A 25,177-nucleotide genomic window follows, 5' to 3' on the forward strand; every position below is an offset into this window, starting at 1 on the left:
TGTCTTCTATGTCACTCACTCTCTTCCACCTCATTAACCCTAGCAGAGCACTAAGAAGGGCACTTGATGGGATGAGCACTGGGTGTTAATACTAGATGTTGGCAAATTGAATTTAAATTAAAAAAAAATTTATTTAAAAAAATTATTTAATAGTTAAATTTTACTAACAGATTTTAATTCTAACATTTTCTTTTCTGTTTTTCTGAAGATTTTATTTATTTACTTAGCATGTGCATGAGTCAAGGGAGGGGCAATGGGGGAGGGAGAGAATTAAGCAGACTTCCTACTGAGCTTGGAACCCAATGCAGGGCTTGATTTTATCACCTTGAGATCATAACCTGAGTGGAAATCAAGAGTTGGACACTTAACTGATTGAGTCACCCAGGTGGCCCTATTTATTATAGGTTTTAACATAATTTTCAATTTATTACAAGCTTTGTTAGTCTTTTGTATTTCTCTTTATTAGCAAAAAATTATAAGAAGTGCATTTTTAAAAAGATTTTATTTATTTGAGAGGAGAGTGAGAACATGAGCAGGGGGAGGGGCAGAGGTAGACAGAGAAATAAACTCCCCAGTGAATTCAGAGCCTGACATTGGTTTGATCCCAGGACCCTGAGATCATAATCTGAGCCAAAGGGAGACGCCTAACTGACTGAGCCACCCAGGCGCCCCTAGGAAGTGCTTCACCAGAAACTTTCAAAATAATCTTATAGATTTCTCTTTTCATATGCTAATATAGTGAATTGCATGAATAAATTCCTAACTTTAAAGCATTTTTTAAAAATTTTTATTTATGTATGATAGTCACAAAGAGAGAGAGAGAGAGAGGCAGAGACACAGGCAGATGGAGAAGCAGGCTCCATGCACCGGGACCCCGACGTGGGATTCGATCCCGGGTCTCCAGGATCGCGCCCTGGGCCAAAGACAGGCGCCAAACCACTGCGCCACCCAGGGATCCTAAAGCATTTTTTTTTTTTTTTTGATGCTAAGAATAAGCCTGTTTGTTTATTGTGCATTCTTTTTGTAATTTACTGCTGGGTATGAATTACATTTTATTCATGACTTTTCTAGAAAGTGTATGTATGTGGTAAACTTTCCAAGTCATTGTATGACCAAAGATTAATTTCACCTATAGATGTGAATAACAGTTTAATTTGGCATAGAATTCCAGGTTCAAAATAACTTGGAAAACACTGATCCATTATACTCTGGAATCCAGTATTACAGATGAGGAATTAGAGGCCAGGCTAATCCTCTTAGGTCAGAAATATTAAGGAAAAACTTGGGAAACAAAAGCAAAGTTGTAAAATTGGGATTTTTGTCAGGGTAAAAAGCTTTTGCATAGCAAAGGAAACAACAAAACTAAAAGGCAACCTAGAGAATGGAGAAAATATTTGCAAATGGCATATCTGATAAAAAGATAGTATCCAAAATATATAAAGAACTCACCAAACTCAACACCACAACACAAAAAAAACTAGTCAAGAAATGGGCAGAAGACATGAACAGACATTTATCCAAAGAAGATATACAAATGGCTAACAGACATATGAAAAAATGCTCAACATCACTTAGCATTTTTGGAAATACAAACCAAAACCACAATGAGATACATCTTACACCAGTCAAAATGGCTAAAATTAACAAGTCAGGATACAACAGATGTTGGTGAGAATGAAGAGAAATGGAAACATCTTATCCTGTTGGTGGGAATGCAAACTGGTGTAGCCACTTTGGAAAACTGTATGGAGGTTCCCCAGAAAGTTAAAAATAGAACTACCCTATGACCCAGCAATTGCACTACTAGCTATTTATCCAAAAGATACAAACATAGTGATTCACAAGGTGATTCATGCACCCCAATGTTTATAGCAGCAATGTCCACAATGGCCAGAATATGGGATGAGCCCAGATGTCCATTGACAGATGAATAGTAAAGAAGCGGTGGATATATATATATATATATATATATATATATATATATATATAAATATTACTCAGCCATCAAAAAGAATGAAATCTTCGGGTGCCTGGGTGGCTCAGTCATTTGAATGTCTGCCTTTGGCTCAGGTCATGATCCCAGGGTCCTGGGTTTGAGCTCTGCTTTGGGTTCCCTCCTCAGTGTGAAGCTTGTCCTGATCCTCTCCCTGCTTGTGCTCTCTCTTAAATAAATAAATAAAATCTAGAAAAAAAAAAGAAATCTTGCCATTTGCAATGATGTGGATGGAACTAGAGGGTATTATGCTGAGTGGAATAAGTCAGTCAGAGAAAGACAAATACCATATGATTTCACTCATATGTGGAGTTTAAGAAATAAAAGAGATGAATATAGGGGAAGGGAAGGAAAAATAAAATAAGATAAAAACTGAAAGGGTGGCAAACCATAGCAGATTCTTACCTGTAGGAAATAAACTGAGGGTTGTTGGAGGGGAGAGGGGTAGAGGGAAGGGCTAATTGGATGATGGGCATTAAGGAGGTTGTGTGATGTCATGAGCGCTGGGTGTTATATGCAACTGATAAATCATAAAATTTTACCCCTGAAACTAATAATACATTGTATGTTAACTAGATTGAATTTAAATAAAAAACCCAAAAAAGAGGAAAAACTTATGATTTGATGTGAATCACAGCAAAAATGGATTAGAGTGGGAGTTTTTAGATTCTATATGAGCTATTTAGTTGGGCTTTAATTTTATGTTTTTATACTCTATAGTTTTCACTGTAATATATCCCTGCTAGACAGAATGAAGTAAGAAAATTAATGTGGCATTTTTTTTCATTCGGTCAGCATAATCTAATGAAAGAGCATTTAAATCCAAAAATAGTTAAGAATAAGAAATTCTTAATACTGAAAAAGAAGCAAATTAAAGATTGTACTACTTTGCCAATGCGGAACTGAGACCAGAATCCAGGTCTCTTAATTAATTATGAAATGTGTGAGATTCTGGAGGAAAGAAAAATTGGAACTTTTGTGTAAATGATAAAGGACTTCTGGCCATTGCTGTCTCGGGGCAAAGAAAACCTAAAATACACGACTACTTTGGCATTTGTTTGTTCTCACTATTGCTCTGTTAGACTTGGAACTTTCAACTATTCAACATATTGACCCCCCTTTTAATTACTATGTACATATGTTAAAATAGTGTTTGCATATATAGAACTCTGGAACATCTATTAGTTCTTCAGAGTATTTAAAGTACTGACTTCTAATTAGAAACTCAATTTTTCTGTATTTATTTCACCAGTCTGGGAGTTGTCTGTTAGATATGAATTTACTAAATTTGAGATTGAGAATACACCCAAACAAAGCTTTAATTTATGAATTAATTGGCTCATGGATTTGTCAAATAAAGGCTGAAAAAGATGGTCATATCACAAGTTGCCCTACAGATCTTCATTAAAAAGAAATGTGATGATTTAAAGAAATAATGCCTACTTGATTAGATTGTTCATCTCAAAAGCATATCCTCATTTGTCATCTTCTATCAGTTATTACCATTAAAAATTTGCATGTCACTTGAGAGCCTTGGGCAGCAAAATAATTCCAATAAAGAATGTTAATCATTGGTTTCTTAAGAAAGTTGAACTGACTAAATGATAGAAATGCGTAATTATAGAGGAAACAATCTGACTTTGAAACTTGAGTGTAATTATGAACAGAATGTATAGCATCAGATAAAAATATTAACGACAAAAAATGGCAGATAAGTTTCATGATGCATTAAATATATATTAAATAATTTTAGACCTATACTCTAGTTGGCTCACACTCATACTGAATGGGGTGATTTAAGAATAAGAATAAAGGGGGATCCCTGGGTGGCTCAGCGGTTTGACGCTTGCCTTTGGCCCAGGGCGCGATCCTGGAGTCCCGGGATCGAGTCCCACGTTGGGCTCCCGGTGCATGGAGCCTGCTTCTCCCTCTGCCTGTGTCTCTGCCTCTCTCTCTCTCTCTCTCTCCTCTGTCTATCATAAATAAATAAATCTTAAAAAAAAAATAAAGAACAAGGCAAACTGTCCTTTCTGGTTTTGTTAAATCAGTTTCCATTGGGGGGGGGGGAGATATTTTTAGAATTCATTGAAGCATATTATAGTTCTGCTATTATTGGGCCATCAAATGCAGTTTGGCACGGCATGATGTTTCAACAGTTGCTTGACGTTAACGGTGACTATAGAACCCTTTGTGATCAGCTAAGGTTATTTTTAAACTTAATTCTAGATAAGTCAGAGAAGTGCTGTTCTGTATTCCACATGGTAATTGCAGCAACATTTGTCATCAAAGATGTTGCGTGCCTTTATGTGAGATTCCTCGTAAACCCCTCTCACCATCAAACCACTGAAAACAGAACCACAAAACAAAGAGAGAGTCATGCTCTTTCAATTAGAAAGATCACACCTTATTCATTTAGGAATTCTCTGTTGCCTGGTGTAATTTGTTTGCTTACTCATCTGGGGAAGGAAACATCTTTGCTGACATGAAGCTTTAGTGTAATTAACCACTGCCATCTCATACATTGGGGTCTGTCCTCAAGGAAACCCTCCTATGTGTGAGTTTCTGGGACATTCCTGGGAGAACTCTGTGTTCATTTAACTTGATGACAAAACAGCAACATGCTAAATAATGTGATTAAAGTTGTTAAAAGCCAAAATAAACACTTATAATTATCTCAAGAAAAATGGTGTCAGGCAAGTGCGGTCTCTATAAAGTGGGACTCCGCATGCGTCTTTCAGGCCCGGCTGCACAATAGATCATAGTTTAAGGTCTGTTAACAGACCTCTGACGGCTGAGCTGGGTCGCTTGTGGTTTCCTTCGAAACCTATTGGCATAATGTGAATTTATGTGTGAGGTGCAAATTGGAAGTTGCCTGCTATTGGTGCCCTTGGCAGAACAGAAATCATACTGTAGGGCTAGCAGCAGGAAGTACATTGCTTTGAAATTACCCAGCAGGGTTTCTACTTGCTGCTCTCCTTGCTTCTGAGACTGGGGCCTTGTATTGTCTGGCCATGATTAAAATCAAAGTGTAGCCTTCTTTGCTGGGTGCCAGTAAACTTAGGTGAAAAACAGAAACAATCTGGAGTTTTAATTATTTTAAAATGCAATGTAGGCAAGAAACAAAGATGAAAGCATTTTTGACTAATCTGTCCCAATTATTTCACATAAACGGATTTGCTAAAAAAAGGAGCCCATAGAGAGAAAGAGAGATTGCTTTTGCAAGAGACTTCATAACCTATCTCACAGCCATAAACTATATCTATGCCATGTAATCCATTCTTATGAAACTCATAGAGAAAAAAGTGTCCAAACATTATACTTTGGGGTGAATAGAGAAAACCAGATGTGTCTTTACCTTATTCCAAATACAAGATGCTATGCATATGTGAAATAAACGTTCAAAGCATGGGATAGAATTTATTGGTTAATTACTTACTAACCTAAAATAGTCCATCTGTAAGGGAGTATCTCTGTGCTATAATTAAGACTGGTCTAATGCCATAGTAGGCTGGACAGATAATTTCCATTATGCCTTCAATTCCCAGAGCTGGCAGGCTCTGGAGTTCTAGTTTCTTTTTCTGTAAAGAGTATAAAAGCACAAGTCATAGGTTCAGAATTTGCTGTCTCTACTCATCCACTGGGAGAAAATTTCAATTTTTGAATAAAATACAGAGAATACAAACTTGCTGCACATTATACCAACCAGCTCTCAAATAAACAGTGATGGATATCAAGAGTTAACATGCAGGTTCTTTGGAGAACGTTTCACTACACCCATGTACGGATCCTGGGAACTCATGAGTTAAGCTAACATTTATCGAGTACCTGACATATGGTAGGCACTGTGATAAGAACTGGGGAGATAAAGATGAACCCGACTTACAAGGGAAGCTAGAGAATGAAATGATTATTTACATATGTTACTCTGGAAATTGAGTGCCAAGCTCGGTAAGTAAAGTGTGCCATGGTAATATGTAGCAGGGGCCTCTTAATCACAAGTGGTATTCTCCCGAAAAGAGAGATGCAGATAATCACATTTTCACCTCGATTGTCAGATATTTTCAAATGATATACACGATGAGGAAAAATATAGTATGTTGATCACAAGGTTAGAAATGGTTTTAGGAAAATTGGGTATGCTGGTCTATTCCCTTTCTTTGAAAGTTTCCTTCCTCCAACTCCAGTCTATTACATGATTCTTCCAATCATTTAGCCATTGCAAAGAGCAGGTGTGTAGAACTGCTACAAATCCCATGGCTCAAATGCTAACAGCCTGTATCTTATTTGATAACACTGCTGAAGGTCAAGGCTCTTGGGCTATCAGACCTGCTCAGGCAAAGGAGAAATCTGGATTTTAGACCTTCTTCCACTCAAATTTCAGTGTAAGAAAGAGAGAAATCATAATAACATGGATATGTTAAAGAGCATTTCTGAGTGTCTTTTGCACCTACCTAAATTTTGAACCCAGCAGTTAATACTTGGTTTTGTTGGACAGATATAAGCACAGAAGATTCAAGCTGCCTCAGACCGTAGGAAGTTAATAGGGAATTTGGCCATTTCAAATTAAAATCTACTTATGAAAATTGGCTCCCACTGGTGGAAATATCTCTTTTCAGTCCAAGAAGTTGTTTGTCTCTCTCAATAGCTCATCCTGATTAGAGTTTAATACTGTTCTCAAACCAATGTTTAATTTCATATGCATAATAGATTTGTTCGGGAAAAGCTTCCAATGACACACGTTGAATCAAATATACATATTCAGTATCCCATCCCAGCAGCACCACCTATTGTTGTCTGGTAGCTCTTGAACTAAACTTCACAAGTACCTCGTTTGTTTATTTCTTTGGGCATCTCTGTGAGGTCTTCAATATATTATATATTTTATAGGTTATAAGGGTTAAGTATTAAGGCTGTGGTGACTTTTCCAAAGTTATAAATCTGTTCTGTAAATAAAACGAATTTTTGTGCCACTTCAGACTTTCATTTTAATTGGTGAAAACAAACTGAACGGAGAAGCTATATGGTCATAAAAATGTGTATGGACATAAAATAATGCTTGGAAAATAGAATCCTAGTTGTATCTGTATCTTTTGGAATTCACCACTATCATATATTATTTATCAAATCTATGTGGAAGTTTTCCCCCCATGGGGTTTAAAAACATCTATAAAACACAAATATTATTACTTGCATTTACAGGTAGAAGCTAAAACTCAAAAAGTGTCAAATGGGGCTATTATGGCATTATTCCCATAAGAGAGACAGGTAGGACTGAAAATTTTTCATAGTTTTTATTTACATATACATATATGAATGTGAGTAATAAACTATGTTTTCTGTAAGTCATGTGTATTTAAACCATGTAAACCATAAAAAGAATTTTAGGAGGAAAATAATAAGTAACATATGGAATATTTTCATACATATTGTACCATTTAATCTTCCTTACAACTGTCTTGCAAAGGTAAGGTGGCTTCGAGTCCTAAACCATTTCTTTTTCCACTATGTACACTCTTTTCAGAGATTTCAACTACTCCTATAGATTTAATTATCATCTCTGCATTGATAACTTCAAAATTTGTATTTATGTCCTTTATATCTTTTCCATACTTTAGGGAAAAAATGTAAATATTTGCAATTTCCCCAAGTATCTAAAACTCCACACAAACCTATTGTCTTTCTTGACAAAGCTACTCATTTTCCTGTATTCCTTATCACAGCTCATGCCCTACCATCTAGTTACCCAAGCCAGAAACCTGGACTTAGACTCCTTTTTGTTCATCCCCTTCACTCAATCAGTTATTGTTAATTACCTTTCCTCAATATTTCTGAACTCTACTCAAGCTGTTAACATTTTTCATCTGGTTCATTACAATAATTCTACTGCTTCTAATTTGACTTTTTCTGTTACCAGAAGGATTGTTCTAGAATTAAGGACTCTTAATGAAAAGCTTCACAAAACTTTTCTCATTGCTTTTAGGATGAAGTCCAAATTCTTTGCACAAATAATATGATGCCTTAAAAAAATATGATCCAGTGGGTGATCAGATGTTTCTACCACATGAGATGTTCAGTATTCACAATGGGCCAGGCCTAATGGTGGCTCCCTTTTTGGAAATCCATTAATAGAATTTATCTTATTAGAGCTAAGACTCAAACTCATATGATCATTTATATAGGTGGTTAAATGACATTTGAAAAATTCAGGATTAGTATTATTATTGATGCTATAATCTCCACTCTTAATTCTAAGAGTGGATTAAACAAAGTTTATGATAGCCAAGGCATCCACAAGATAGATTATGGAAAGATGATTAGTAATTTTAAAGATAATTATTTATTAGTTTTTTCTAATTAAATCAGTTTTATTTTAATTTGGAAGTTAGGTGAGTTACAAGTTTTCAAAGAGCACACATTTTTATTAGTTTTTCTATAATAACTTACATAGAGTTTTGTAGATCCTTTCAAAAATCCAAATTAAATTTTCTAAAGTGACGTGTCTATATGTTATACATTGACTACATAAGGGTGCTGGATTACTGTACTGTATAATTATAATATTGATCATATTAATGTATATCTCTAGTGTAATAATTTTTGCATTTATTCATTCATCAAGGATAGCCATGACCAATGCAATTATAGTTTCATTTTAAACTCATTATTCATGGTCATCAATTTAGAGATAAGAATGGAATTATGTTAAGCTTATAAACCGATGGCAGGAGGCCAATCAGATTGCTTCATGCGCTTAAATTATTTTATGATGATATTTCTTATGGTGAACATGTTGATTTAAAGAGAAAGTTTTGGGATGCAAGTCAAGATTAAAGAGCTGTAAGTCATTTTTCATTTTAGGTCTTTCATATAGATACAGAATAGGTACATGAAAACTAGTTCATGAGTTTAATTAACACCATCATAAATATTACAAATACTTGTATACAGAGAGGGGTAATCTGTGGTCAGAACAACATAATTCTGGTACTTTGTGCAAAAAATATAGCATAACTGAATCGACAAAGAAGTAAGTGATAATTGGTAAGTCGGAATATTAGAAGAAGATTTTTGGAAACATGTATTTGTTTGGAGACCCTAAGAAAAGGAACATTCACTTATTTGAGGAACCAAAATAGTTGTAACTGGGCCAGATGACATAGGTTTCCATGAGAAACATAAACTTATCCTGAATTAAAAATTGCAAATGGTCAGTAAAATTTTAAAAAAGTAGTGAAATCATCCAAGGACAAGGTAGGACTTGGTAGAGGAAAATAGTTTCTAAATCAGACATAAGTAGTATGCAAAGGAATAGACCATCTGCAATTAAAAACTAAAATCACTTGAAAGTTGAAATAGTTTTAATTGAAAATTTATCATGTGTTTGTAATCTTGTTTTTATACCTGTAGAAAATAGTCACAACCTACAGATATATTCAACTTAGTAAATATTTACTGAGCATCTATTTAATCTGCAAGGCCGTACTAAGTGCCATAGTCAAAGCGAAGGTTTAGCAAGATGTGGTCAAGGAGTTTGTCATCTGACAATGTGGTTATGAGAAATGCACATACATTTTGAAACCAAAGCACAAAGTGTCAAGTGCTAGAAAAACAATACAAACACAATGTTTTGACAGGCTGATGATGGACAAGCACATCCAATTGGAAAGATCAGGAAAAGCTTAATGAAGGAGACAGCATTTGAGATGAACCATGAGGAATTAAAAGCACTTTCACAGGCTACAATATAGAGATATGAATAAAAACAACACGAGCTATATGTATTTAGTGGTAAGCACTGTTTTAAGCATTCCATTTATTCCATAAACAAGCATGTGTCATTTAATCCTCAAAACAGTGACAGAAATAGTACTCTTATCACCATGCCACAAATGAGGAGAATGAAGAGGTTAATTTTCCCCAGCTCTCATGGTTAAGGGATGAATCCAGACATTAGACTCAGATCTGTCTAGTTCCAGAACAAAACCTCAGTCACCACATCATACTGCCTTGTCAGGAAGAGTTATTTGTAAAGGTGAAAACTGAAAAACCTAGATCCCCATAACATTTAAATTTTAGTACCATGATGCTTAAAAAGTCAACATTGGTAGGGTTATGATAAAAATATATAGTACATATTCAGTTCAAAAAGCACAAGACAAAATTGTGCGTGTGCTTTACAATAATGCAGACTTAGTAAATGCTTGTTGAATGAATTAATGAATAATGTAAAAAACATGTATGCATATGAGGAGAATGAGAAGAGATCAGGAGATCAATATGTAAAAATGATTAGTTGTAATAGGATTGTGGCCTTTCCTCTTTCAAAGTCATCTTTAATTTGTATATTGTCAGATCTTTCAGGTTTGAGTAAAAGCCAGCTGTTTATTTCCTTTTCATTAACAAGACTAATGACTTCAATCCTAAAGGATAAATGCATCAATCTGTGCTATCAATAATCAATAGAGAATTCTCTTTACATAATATTTGTTAACATATGCAATCTTTCTGAATAGTTTTTTTCACTTTTTAATTTTTTTCAGTAATGAGGAATATAAATCCAGATAAAATGATACATATATCATAACTTAGGCATGCACGATTGAGACCAGATGAGGCAATGATAGTTTGCATGCTGACTTATTTCTTTAATTTCCCCAAATTGAAGTCTTATTAATCATTTGCTAGTTTCATGCAATGATACATTCTTCAAACAGTGCCTAATGATAGAAACAAGAGAAATGATAAATGAAAATGGCCAAAGTATTCAATAACATGTTGCTGATGTACTAAGACTTTAAAATAAAACTTAGTGTATCATGGGATTTTTACCTTTAACTAGACTAAACTATATTGGTGACTCATTTTGAAGGAATTATTAAATACCATATACAAATTGCTTTAAACTTATTAGATTATGAAACAACAGTTATACACAAATATGGACCCATGCATATATATTTACCAGTGAAGTTGACTAACTCCTATGTCTGAAGGACCATTTTTTTCACTGAAAAAGGGAGGCTTCCGGTGACAACATAAAATACATTTAAATGTGCTGGGTTGACCTACTTACTGTGAAACTGTCAGTTTTGAGTGGGCCCAGAGCAAAAATATGCTCTGCAGCTGGTCCAAGCTTATAAGACACTCTGCTACTAGGGCTTCATGATTGGGCAGATCCAATGACACCCAAAATGTTTGTGTCAAGGAGAAATGTTTTATGCAGCGAAGACTCCTAGGATTTTGGAAAACAAATCCTTTCCTTCTTTGTCAAAGAGTTCCTGCTCCCAACTTGCCAGTCTCTGGTAGACACTGAATACCCAGCTAAGATGCATCATGAACATTTGACCAGAACTGCTCTTTCATCCAAGACATGAAGTTGGGTTTGCTCAAAAGCGCTCCATGGAGCGGCAATGGTGTATAAGAGACGGGACTTAAGAAGTCATCGAAGGTGTGCATACTGTGTGTCTCCAGTTATCTTGGCATCTACTTCTGCCTAATATTTTACCTTCAATCCTCATCTTGTCCCACAGGGAGTTCCCTTTGATCAGTTGACTGAAAAGGTAAAAATTCAAGTGTGGTTTATTGTGGTTTTGTACAAAAGCTGGCACTAGCTGAATTGGACTGCTGCAGTATTGTATTACATGTTGGAGGTGGCCCAGAAGGACTTTGGGGAAGGAAATCCTTCCAATAGGAAAAATTACAAGCAGTGCATCTGAATATTTACTTTGCTTGGAAGGAGAAAGGGACAGAGATATAAATCTTGAGGAATTAATACATAGTGGCTAATAGCTTGGCCAGAAGTTCAGGAAGAATATTGAAGGACTGATGAAATGTAGATCTGGGAAAGAATTTGTGGATAGATTCCTTAGAATAGTCAAGGATGTGAAGTTCCCCCATTACAGAAGTGGATCTCAGTGATCAATGATCAGGATGACTCATTGTCAGTCAGCTTCTCCTCACCAACTCCAGAGCTGGCTCACTGGGGTCATGAACAAAATGGCAGCAATGAAATTTCCATGATTTTAGTAACATGGGCTTCCCCTCACCAAGAGCGATCTGATTACTGCCAATTTAGGTATTTAACCTGGACATCTTATTAAGGTCAAATTAGTATCATTTTAAGAGAGAAACAGATATTGATGGAACTCTGGGGAGACAGTGTGGCCTATACTAATCCCTCAGAATAGTATCTCTCCCCAGAGGGACTAACCAACCGCCCATGAGGAAGTTGATTATTTTGGATGCCTTCCCTCTTGGAAGGGACAGTGATTTATTATCACTAGAATTGGCTCATTCTTTATTTGATTTGCTTTCTTCACCCACAGTTCTTCTGCAAACACTGCCAGCACCATACACAAATTTTCTATGTTTTTCGTCATCAAGTGTCTTATACAACATTCTTTATGATAAAGAGTGTTTTGGCAAAAGAAGAGTAGCAATGGGCTTGTGTGTATACTGTTCACTGGTTTTACCCTGAATTCCTTCATCCTTGGCCTATCAAATACCCGCCAAAAGTGAAGGAGAGATTTCTAGTGTCCTTATGCTCTTAGACTTACAGCTTTATTGTCCAAAGGAGTAATGATGTGGTACAAGATTATTAATTACATTTTTATTATTTAGTAATATGACTGGTTAGTAAGTAATTATTTCCATTTCTATTTGCCTTATTATTTTTCTTCTACGTGCTCTAAAAGTGAGATATAAATATCCAACATTAACTTAGTGTTTATTATTTTAAAGATGGTTTTAGTGCAATGTTTGACATGAGAATATTATATAAGCTAGCATCAAGTGATTTTTACTGACATTTATGCATGAGGTTACTACTTTATTCAAATAAGGATATTAAGAGCTAGACTTCAAATCCCATTTAAACTCTGATTTTGTTTAGTATAATTTTTTAAGCCAGATAACTTCATGTATTTTAAAGGATTCTAAATAAACAGTCAGATATTAAAGTCAGAAACTGGTTCAAATGCCTTGTCAAAAGTCTTTGAGATTATTTATAGAAATATTTAGTGATGTAATTTTAGGATCTTGGTAAATTTCGTATTGCTTTGATTACATTTTAAAAAGATTTAGTGCCCAAAATAACTAAAAATTTAAGCTAATGTATACTTTAACAGAGATACCTTATATTACAATAACTGAAAAATTTTTTATGAAATGTCTTCTGTAAAAACACATAGATCACTCGAGGAAAATGTCAGCAAGATAAAGACATACTATTAATATAAACAGTTAAATGTTCTGATCTAAATGTGGTACACTCAGGATAAAATTAGAACCAAAAGTTAAACCAAATATAGCAAGTAACTTTAAAAATATGTAACCTAGAGGTTAACGTAAGCTATTCTGAAATGAGCATATGAAATGTACAGAATGCATAAAGCTAAAGGTGAGTGTTACAGGCATTTAAAAAATTTACTTTGCTTCTCTCAAAGGAAAAAAAAAATGGAGTTCAGTATAATCTTTTCCATAATAGGAAATAAAGCTTTACAGGCAAAAGTGTAGTGAGTCTGACGCAGAAAACTTACACCTGTATGTTTTCATCAACTGAGGTAAGAATCTATAGCCAGCAAAAAAATCAGCTTGAGTTTTGTCATTGACCAAATCAGGACAATTTTCCTGACATGAAAAGCTTTCTAATGAATGCTAAATGGAACTGGAAGCCAGAATTTGATTCAAGCCTCCATTCTGCCAGTGATGATGTGACCCTGAGTAAATAGTTAACCTTCCTGGGCCTTAGTTCCTTTGTGTGTAAAGTGGGGGTGACAACTTGTTCCCTTGTCAAACATGCTGAGTTCTGAGAATTAAGTGAAAAATCTAGTACACGTTTGTAAAATGAATATATGGAGATATCTAAAGTCATTTTGTAGATTATAAAGCCCTAACTGCAAGTCAATTATTTATCGTTCTATCCCAAGCTCACAGCCTGATCTGAGAATCTTTTTTTTTTTTTTTTAATTTAAAGGATGATGCTTGGTTAAAATATTTTGCTATGTTTGGATGCCAGTTGTTTTATCTATAAATGAATGGAATAACAGTGAGTTAAGCTGCTTGTCTCCTACTGGATATCATTTGATGGTATATTATGGTTTCTCTTTTCTAAAAAAAATACTGTTTCATAACAAAAGCTTCAAGGCAGGGAAGGCATTGCCCTGGGTTAAAAAGTACCTGTTTTAGGGGGCACTTGGGTGGTTCAGTTGGTTACCTGCCTTCAGTTCAGGTCATTATCCCAGGGTCCTGGGATGAACTGGCATCAGGCTCCTTGCTCAGCGGGGAGCCTACTTCTTCTCCCTCTGCCTGCTATTCCCTCTGCTTGTGCTCTCTCTCTCACTCTCTGTCAAATAATAAATAAATAAATAAATAAATAAATAAATAAATAAATAAATAAATCTTTAAAATAAAAGTACCTATTTTAGATGACACTTTAAAAAAAGATGAGACTAGCTCTTTGAGAATCAAAAAAGAAATAGTTCAGTTACAGAGATTGTCAAGGTGGTATTAGAAGTTGGACATCTGTTAGGACATGGGCCCCGTCATCAGGAGGGAAGTGTGGGAAACTATACTAGAGCTCTGGAGGCACCCCGCTGTACCAAGCATTTAATCTTTAATTGGCAATTATGGGGAAACCTTGGAGGGTTCTGGGTGGGGGAGGTGGAGCAACCAGAATGGCATTCAGAAGGCTTTCGATGGTTAGCAGCTGCTACCTGTAATAGCTACTTTTATCATACTTATGTTTACTGGCTAAATATCAGCCATGGAGGTAGCAACTCAAGAGCCTATGGGAGTTGAGGCCCCTGGGTGGCTCAGTCAGTTAAGTATCTGGCTCTTGATTTTGACTCAGGTCATAATGTCAGGGGTCATGAGATCAAGTCCCACATGGGGCTCTGCACTGGGCACGGAGCCTGTTTAGGGTCCTCTCTCTCCCTTTGCCCATCCCCTTTTCTCCCTCTAAAAATGGCCTATAGGAGTTAAGACCTTGAGTACCTGAGAAGTAAATGTGGTGAATTTTGTAGTGAACTGGAGATATGTGCCATGTGGAGAGAGCTGCTAATCTTCTCCAGCCAAATGTCAGGAGCAAATGCAAGCTTGTTATTTTCAAAATCAAGAGATTTTACCATGAAATCTCCTGAATTTGAGATGCTGGCAACACATCCAATTTTTTGTTAACAGCCCCTGTTAAACAAACAAAACATGAATGTGGACTGTATTTAAGCAAAGGAAGCAAACTGTTCTTTATTTTTATTTTTTTTAATTTTTATTTATTCATGATAGGCACACAGTGAGAGAGAGAGAGAGGCAGAGACACAGGCAGAGAGAGAAGCAGGCTCCATGCACCGGGAGCCTGACGTGGGACTCGATCCCGGATCTCCAGGATCGCGCCCTGGGCCAAAGGCAGGCGCTAAACTGCTGCGCCACCCAGGGATCCCGCAAACTGTTCTTTAAAAGGAAGGAAAAGGAGAGGTGGAGGCCCAGAGACAAAATTTCCTAATTCATGATTTGCCTCAGTCTGATCCCTGTACAATCAGAGTAAAAGGAGAAAAATAGATCTTCTAAAGATCAGGAAAGTGATTCAGAATGGTGGCTGTTGCCGCTATCAAAAGAGAGAGGTTTAGAGACCACTGGGTAGGGGTCAGACCCATAGATAGCAAGCACTGAGTAATGTTAGGGAGGGTTATTCTCTGTGCCGTAGTGATTGTTGTCAAGTAACTGATCACTACAGTCATGTCTTGCAAGGAAAAGGTTTCTCTCCAAATTCTTTTCACAAACACATAGAAAATATTGTTTTACAAATTCATCTTTGGCCATCTGCAGTAAATATTTTCAGATTATGTCACAAAATCATTGGAAAATTTCTAAAGGGGAGAAAATTTATTAAATCTTAAAAAGCAACATACAATGTTTTAATATCCTTTTAGATTTAAGAAATCTGCATTTATTCTTTCAGTAAGAAATAACTTTATACTATAATATGATGAGATACTGTTTAGAATTTGGGGGGTGCATTTCTGATGGAATGAAAATTAACTGTTATAGCATAGAAACCAGATCTGACTCTTATCTGATCAAATACATGCTTAGCTGTGGACCAGTATGCTGATCCAATTTAAAGTAGGGAACAAATGTCATTCTTCAATGTCAGATGTTCTGCACAGATCCATGTATCTTTTAGGAGAAAAAAAAATGAAAAAGGAAAAATAAAAAAATATCTTTCACACTAAGCAATGATAAATCCAAATATGATTGCATATGTCTGAATGAAGCAAGAGCCTAGAGTTGATCCTGGAGAAATCCAGGAGAACATGCTGGTGGCATGTGATGAGCCAGTTCTGTCTTAATTTTGGCCAGCTCTCTATAGTTCTCACTTTTTCATTTCCCTGTGTCCAATTTTAATGTGCCTAGCAAATTAACAGTGTTAATATTGTAAGATAAAATTAGATTTTATAGAATATAAACAATGTGAAATTGGATTGCTTCTATTTGAGTTAATGTTATTTTTATTTTATTTTTTACTTTTTAAAAAAAGATTTTATGTATTTGTTTAAAGAGAGAGAGAGAAAGAGCATGAGGGGGGATTGGACAGAGGGAGAGGGACAGAATTTCCAGCAGACTCCACCCTGAGCTTGGAGCCCCACCTGGGGCTTGATCCCACAACCCTGAGATCATGACCTGAGAATAAATCAAGAGTTGGACACTTAACTGACTAAGCCACCCAAGTCCCCCTTAAGTTAATGTTACTTTTAATAAGCGGGTATTTCAGAAAAATAACACCTTGTCATACATATCAGAAGATGGTAAAATTAAATTTCTTTTTAAAAGGTATTTTTTTTTTGGTGTCACATGATCCAGGCCTCAACTCAGACTAAAGTAATGAGGGCAGCCCCAGTGGCGCAGCGGTTTAGCGCCACCTGCAGCTCAGGGCGTGATCCTGGAGACCCTGGATCAAGTCCCACGTCGGGCTCTCTGCATGGAGCCTGCTTCTCCCTCTGCCTGTGTCTCTGCCTCTCATTCTCTCTCTGTGTCTCTATGAATAAATAAATAAATAATCTTTAAAAAAAAGACTAAAGTAATGAAGTGATAAAGTAGAAGTTAAAGTTTCTAATTTTGGGGGAGAGGGAGCGTCTGGGTGGCTCAGTCAGTTAAGCATCTGTTTTTGGCTCAGGTCATGATCTTAGAGTCCCAGGATCGAGCTCCACGTTGGGCTCCCTGCTCAGTGGAGAGTCTGCTTCTCCCTCTCCATCTGCCCCTTTCTCCCTCCACTGCTCGTGCTCTCTCTCTCTAGTTAATAAATTAAAAATCTTTAAAAAAATATTTTTTTTTGCATTGGCTCTTCTGTTGACTGGATATGTGGTCTTTTTTTTTTTTTTTTTAAGATTTTATTTATCCATTCAGGAGAGACACACAGAGAGAGGTAGAGACATAGGCAGAGGGAGAAGCAGACTCCCTGCAGGGAGCCCAATGCTGCATTCGATTCCAGGACCCAGGATCATGACCTGAGCCAAAGGCAGATGCTCAACCGATGAACTACCCAGGGGCCCCTAGATATGTGGTCTTAAATGAACAACTTTACTGCATTGGATTTTATTTTCCTTGTTGGTAAAATAAGGGCATAATGTAATACCTGCCTTCCCATCGTGTAGCTAATATAGGGGCCTCTGAGGAGAGAAAGGACCACAGAGAGTTTGGGTGAACATAGAGATAGAATGTACACAAGCTCTAGGATTTTGCCTGTGGGGAACTGAAGATAATTCAAGAGCAGAGCTATGGGGACAGGAAATAATTTGTGTGTCACCAGTGTATAAGTTGTAGTAAAGCATGGCCTTTACTGGAGACACTCAAGGTAGAAAATTTGAGAAGGTAAAGAGCAGAATTCTGGGGGGATATAAGCACCAATATTTAGCTCATATTCCCAATAGGCAGAATGAAGAGTAATTTTGGTTATCTCTTGCTGAATTATTCTGATGAAGCAAATCAGCTTCTTCCCTTGGGAAAGAAGTATTTCAGGAGTTCAGTAAAATTAGGTGAAGGTGGGGAAGCATTGGGGAGGACCCATACTCTTTTCTGGGCCTTAGCCCTGAGGGAATAATCTCATAGTCCTGCCATTTTAGTTGAAGTGTAAATGGGACCTACAGTGAGAGAAATCCCCCAAATCCAAGGGTGGGGCAAGGGGGGCAAAGTTCCCCTGTATGGGATACCCATTAGGGTAGGACTGGAGCAGAAGGAGAAGGAGGAATTTCATAAGGTTTTCAGTTATATACTAAAAGTGGGAGGGTCTGGTAGTCAATATCAGAAAGAACTTTAATTGTACAAGGATGGGTATGTATTTCTCGGCTTTCCATTTTATAACCTGAAGGAGAGGGGATTTAACCCAATTATCAGGCAGTATTCCTGTCAGCTAGCAAGCAAACACTCAGAGGCTAGGATGAACATGAAACAATTCTTGGGACCTTCCAATCAACATAGACCCAATAGGTCATGGGCATTTGGGCTTAGTTCCTTTTTCTATTGGATTCCAACTCCTCAAGAGACTTGGGGCCTCTCAGGACTCCATGTACTAACCTGTAATGTGCCCTATAGGGAAATCCATTCACCTTGGACTCTCCCTCCCCTTCATTCTCTTCTTTATTAAAGAGGTTTAGGTTTTTTAAATCTTTTCCCTGCCCCCTGATTTCCTAGATCATATGGCTTGGTCAGCTGGCTTCAAGTATTGGCTTTAGCCAGTAGATTGCATTTGATATCACTACTAGAGGGGGTGGGATGAGGTAGGTGACCAACTTTCCTCGTTTTCCCAGCATGGAGGAGCTCCTGGATTATTGAGTGTTTCAGTTTTAAAACCAGGAAAATCTCAAACCAAGACTTGTTGGTCATCCTAGGAGGAGGAGAAAGAGGAAATGCGGTATTCCAAACTCAGCGTGGAATATTTACACAAAAACCAACCCTTTTACACTAAAGAGATTAACCTTCTCTTAGCATATTTCCTATGACCTTAAAAGAAACTCCGTCTCTTTGTTTGTCTTGAGAAATGTGTCTTAAAACCCTGTAATAAATCCCTTTCAGCTGAAACTAGCTAGAGCAGATTTTATTTTCTGCAACTGCACCCTACCTGACTCAGTGCCACGTTATAGTTAACACTGAAGAGATTACACTAACAAAGCTAAAAACTATTTTTAGAGAACTTGTGTCTGGGAGTTTTGTGGATTTTTTTTTTCTGGCCAGCAATTTCTTCCTCTTCCGTAGGTAGCAATATCTTGATTTTCCTTTAGACATCACCCCTTCTCCCTTCTTAGTTTGGGTAGGGCTGATACAACACTCAGGCCTGGAGACAGAACTTTCTTTCTCCAGCCACAGTAATGGTTCAGGCATTGGAGCACGACCCAACTAGACTAATGAGGATTATCTCTTGGGAGTTTTGCCTGAGCTACTGAGAAAGGAGTTTGTTTGTGTTATGTATCCGACTGCAGGAAAAATTAAAGTTAAGATCGGCCAGTGGACACAAATCTTCCTTGAGAATGCAGGCAAAGGAAGTAGAGTTGTAAGACAAAGGGCTGCAGGCTTATCATCTTGTTGGAACTTCTGGATCTGGTCATGTCTGAAGTGGCTTTGCAGTTGTAGGCATCAATAATACTCTCTATTTTATTTAAATGGGTTGGAGATGTGTTTCTGTCTTTAGATAACTAGAGAGTACAGAACAAAAGCAATGATACAACAACATTTAAATTTATACACAGGTAAATTTGGGGTATTATTACCATAAATGATTCATTTGATTAAACAGCTAATTTGACTGCATTTAATGTACAATTTAATTTTAAAAATTTAATCGACATATATACTTTCGGAAACACACATAAAACTTCAAGAGGGGAAATTTGGTAGAGCTCTTTCTCTTAGCTTGACTCTGTTACTTACTCTAGCATGTTTCCTTGGACAAGTTATTTGACCTCTCTATGAATTATTTGCCTCATCTGATAAATGTAGCTAAGAGTAGTAACTACCTCATACAGTTATCATGTGTAGAGGACGAGGCAGCCAGAACAAAGGTCTGTTACCTGAATGCATGTTAGCCCTTATTGATGAGATGAATTATTGTTAACTCATTATTTTTCCTATTACATTTCATTTTTTTCCTATTACATTTCAAATTAATGCAATAGTTTTTAGGCAGTTTAAATAAGAAAAAATTTAATCGACATATATACTTTTGTATATATGTATACGAAAATGGAGCATTGTAAATAGGTAAGCAAGTCTGTAAAACATTTAAGTATAAAAAAGTTAGAAACAGCTATGTAGATAATGAGTAGACATAGGAGAAAGGCTGAAGAATTATAATATGCAAAAGAGCAAGCCATTTTTTTTTTTACATGTTCAGGTTATGGTTGATTTTTGCTCATTTAAAAATTTTATTTATTATACCAATTTTCCATAAAAAGAGATATAAGTATACATAACACAGAAGTATGTTTCAGAGAGTCAGTTTTTAAAATCTTTGTTAGAGTAAATATTGCTGTTGATAATAACAGACAATTTCATAATAAAGTCTTATAAACAGCATAATACTTTATTGCTTTTTAAAAAAGAAACAAAAGGCTAGAATTGGGTCATATATCCAATGTGAAATATAGGGTATTTCAATTAAGATTCAAGTTGACTTTTTAAAGTGTTGTTCAAGTCAAATGCTACCCTATGTCAATTGCTTCCAGCTGCTGAATGAGTTTGTAAAGTTATAGGGCATTACAACAGCATTGTCTGCAACACTTCTTAATTTCACTCTTAGGACATAGAAGATAAATCATACAGTGCATAAAGTGTATCAAAATAATACTAAGTGATAAATAAATAAAGAATAACAATTATAAATAATATATATGCAATCCCTCTTTTTTTTGAGGAATATGTGTGGAATGAAGGCTAAAATGTGTGGTAAACTTTTAAAAGCAAATTACCAATTACTTCCAATGTTGCTCTTATCTTATATCTTCCCATTTTTTTAGTAGACAACCTTGCAAATATTTAGTATGAGCGTTGACTGCTTTTTTTTTTTTAACTATAGCTCATTTTTTTTTTTGGAAAATGAATAGGGACACCGTTGTATTTCAAAGCCAAGGAATGTTGTGCCAATTTTTTTTTGTGCCAATTTAATTCACACTATTGCCATTTTAGTGGAATCTCACTGATATCTTATGTATATAAATGAGAAAAAAAACCAGTGGAAACTTTCAGTGGTCCAACATTACCCATACTGCCTCACTCTGTACATTCTTCAGGTCAGAATGAAAACTAATGATATTTTGAAACAAGTGTACACATCTGAAAGTATCTTCCAGAACCCAGTGGTCTCAAAGTGAATTGGAAAGAGAAAGGGTTCATTGCTTGCCAGGGGCTTATTCCCCATTTTTCATTTCTGTTTGTAATTCCTGTCATCTTTGTTTCTTATGCTTTGGCTAAAAAGGGCGAGTCATATTTATTGGAACTAGGTTTCAATAAACATTATGCATTATGGTGAACCAAAGAGTGATTTATTGATAATTTGTCACTTATATTTATGAAAATGTAGACCCCAGAGCTCCAGAGCTGGTAAATCATATTCTACGGCTTGAACGTGTTGGTTCTCCTGTCCCACCACCATTAACTTTTCAAAAGCACACCATACAAGCTGCGGGCCCCTTAAAATTCACGTCCTGGTCATCATGCACTTGCTCATACAAAACAAGAAAGAAAAGAACAACTGTTCAAAATTTATTTTTTGTTTCAATATGTTTTCAATTTAATCCTCAAGTTGCAGAAATAATACATTGATAAAATGTAATTAGATGTGAGATTACTATTTAATGAGGCCAGAGAAGGGGCAAGAATGTAAATGGAACAGTAGGACTGTGTGGATTTTTTTTTTTTTAATTTTGTTTATTATGTTACAGCTGTAAAGAACTTTCGCACAGATTCCAGATGCAGGCAGCTGTTAGTCCTTCACTCTTAAGGAAACAAAGGTTCAGAGTTCATTTTGATCCACTTGTTCTAGACTCGCAATGTTTAAGATGACACTTGACTAAGTCGCTGCCTTCGGTCATATTACAAGGCTGTCAAGATGAGCATCATGTGTTCATTCGCCCTTGTTCACTTATCTCATCTGGCAACCTCTCCAACGACAGGCTGCCCCAGTTTCCATAATATGTTTATCTGCCATGGTGATGTCAGCAGAACTCAGCAAATCTAATATTCATGCTCAAACAGATTTTCTGGTGCTCTTTCTTTATAAGGATAGGCCCTATATCACTGTGCAGCTGCTTCCTCTAGATATGGGGCCGGGCCTTTGTGTTTCATGTTCCCCTCAGACAGGGCTTGGGCAGTGAACAAAGCACCTACCTATCTGACTACAACCTATTTTTTGGATTTTTTTGTTTGTTTGTTTGGTTTTTATTCACATAAATCAAATTCCAGGGTGTTTTTTTCCCCCACGGATATGACTCTAACTCACATCTTTTTCCATTTGGCCAAATCTCTTGGGCATAAAATACTTATAGCAGTAAAGTACTGCATATTCTTGCTTTTTCAGAGGAATAATTGAAAGAAATAAATAGGATTTTAAAACACAATGGAGGCAGAAAGATAATTCTTAAATTTAATGTTCTAGGTCTAAGGAATTAAACTCATGAAAAATAGACCTCCACATAGAGTTCTATGAAAATCATGTCAGATGTACTATTCTACAATATCTCTAGTTTTACTGGTATAGTAATTAATCACTGTTTCTCAAGTTTAAAGTGACTTTTAGGCTTCGGTGGCAATTACATAACAAAAAAAAAATGGAGAAACAAACATAATTAGGTGTTGCAGGTTTCTCTTAAACTGTTTCTAGTGCAAATCTTTAATTTTTTAAAAAATCTTTAATTTTTAATGTAGAAATATCGAGTTTAAGATCTGCATCTACTTGAGTCAAGATAACTGGAAGCTTACTGAGTGAAAGATGTGAAACTTTATTTTTCATCATGAATTTAAGGCAATTTATTCCCATACTTGCTCATTTATATTTTAGCATGGACAGGTGAAATTGTTTCTAAAAGAGTCTCAAGCACATTTATTTTTAAGCACAATTAGTACTGTAGCAAGGGCTATCTTTGATATATAGCTAATTTTATTTTATTTATTTTTATAACTAATTTTATATAATCAAGTTATATATAATTTTATATAAGTTTCTAATTTTAAACAGTGAAAGACTATATATCTGTGTTACATCACAGGATTGCTTTTTTTTTAAAGTCTTTTGGGAAGCATAATACTAAATGTTGATTTATAATGATTAAAATGATACTTTTGCACCCAAACCACTCTATTTTTTCAAAGTCATTCTCAACTGTGCTTCTTTTGAGATTTGCAGTGAAAACATGGTCTCAAAGTGTCTTGTTATTTTTAAAGTTATTTAAAGACAAGGCCCTTATAGTTTGTATTAAGAACTGTTTAAAAATATGGTATAAATGTTACAAACATTTGTTTTGTAGTAATTTGAATAAGAGCTTAATTGTATACTCACCTTACATCCAAAGGTCCCAAGGCATAAGTTCTCCTATAACTTGACATCAGCCCTATAAAATTCTTAGTGTCTTCATTTTACAAATATGTAAATTGATATTTGGAGATTTAATATAAACTAACCCAGGTCACATTGCAGCCACAGATGTCAGTAGTTTTATGCCAATTATTACTTATTATTATTTTAAAAGATTTTATTTATTTATCTGAGAGAGAGAGAGAGAGGAGAGAGCGTGAGTAGGGAGGAGTAGGGGAGGAGGAAGAAAGAATCTGAAGTGGACTCTGCACTGAGCTCAGAGCCCCTTGAGGGGCGCCGGGGAGGCAATCCCACCACCCTGAGATCATGACCTAAGCTGGAACCAAGAGCTGGATGCTTAACCCGACTGAGCCATCCAGGGACCTGTACCAGTTACTTTTTGATACAAATTTATATGATATAAATAAAAAATTTAAGTTTGAAAACTACCCACTTAAAAAATTCCATATTTTAGGGAATAATAAATGAAAGTATATTTAAAAATCTTCTGATTTTACATTCTATGTGATTAGAATTCTACAAAAATTTTAGTTAAAAAATATAGCCTCAACTACATATCTATGATTTCTTCTGATTTTGTATTTTATTAGTTTTCTTTTCAAATGTGTAATTATCAAAATCTGGTTAAGACAACCTGTTGTGGTACCTCCTTTCACCTGAGGAAGAATTCTCTGTTCCATTATTTGCAAAGACTATTGAAGTGGTTAATTTTTTTCCTCCTGAGACAATAAGAATGAAATGCATTATTTTTGCTTTAAAGTTCCTATTTTCAAAAAAAAAATAAAGTTACTATTTTCAGTTTTCTGAGTTCATGTATTTTAAAGAGATCTTATTTTTAAAAAAAATATTGTAATTGCTGTTTTTCTTATCTTCCTATGGGAAAGCAGATTTTCTGCTTTAATTACTGAGGGCCAATCAAGTGAACTCTATAATAAGAGGACTTGATTATAGACATCTAAAGATATTGGAGCTCTCACTTTCTTTCTTCCTTTCTAAACACTGAAGTTAGGTATGTGTGTATATTCACATTTATACATCCTTTATTTGTACTTTTTCTGAGGGGCATGTTAGAGAGCTGTGTTCATAACCATATTCTCTGAACAGTCCTCTCATGGGGTACTGGATACCCTTAGACCATGTAATTCATTCTCTGAACCATCTTTCCTCATTGTACTTTGATATCTAGTGCAAATGTCTATTTAGATAAGTGGGGTTTTTTTTTTCTTTCAGTATCCTGAAAACCACTTACTTCCTTATATTCCATTGAAGTTGCAGGGCAGTCTTGGAGAATCTCTTGAGAAGGAGAGGATCAAGTGCAAGGTGATAAAAGATTAGATTTAGATCCCAGGGTCCTAGCTCCTAAGAACACTTGAGCTTTTATGGTGGTCAGATGAAAGCATCAGACTTGCCAGCCTTCCATCACCACTCTGTAAAAAAGTCATGAAAACATCAGACGTGTTTTCATTCAGTCCATGTCATCATCCCAGGGACCCTGTAATTGTGGCTCTTTAGTATTTATACTATTAAAATAAGACATTTTTTCTTTTCAAGTCCAGTTAACTTTTACCATAAAACAATAATAATAGTAATAACAACAAATATTTATTGTG

Source organism: Canis lupus, chromosome 25 (assembly GCF_003254725.2).
Source record: "Canis lupus dingo isolate Sandy chromosome 25, ASM325472v2, whole genome shotgun sequence".
Classification (NCBI taxonomy): domain Eukaryota; kingdom Metazoa; phylum Chordata; class Mammalia; order Carnivora; family Canidae; genus Canis; species Canis lupus.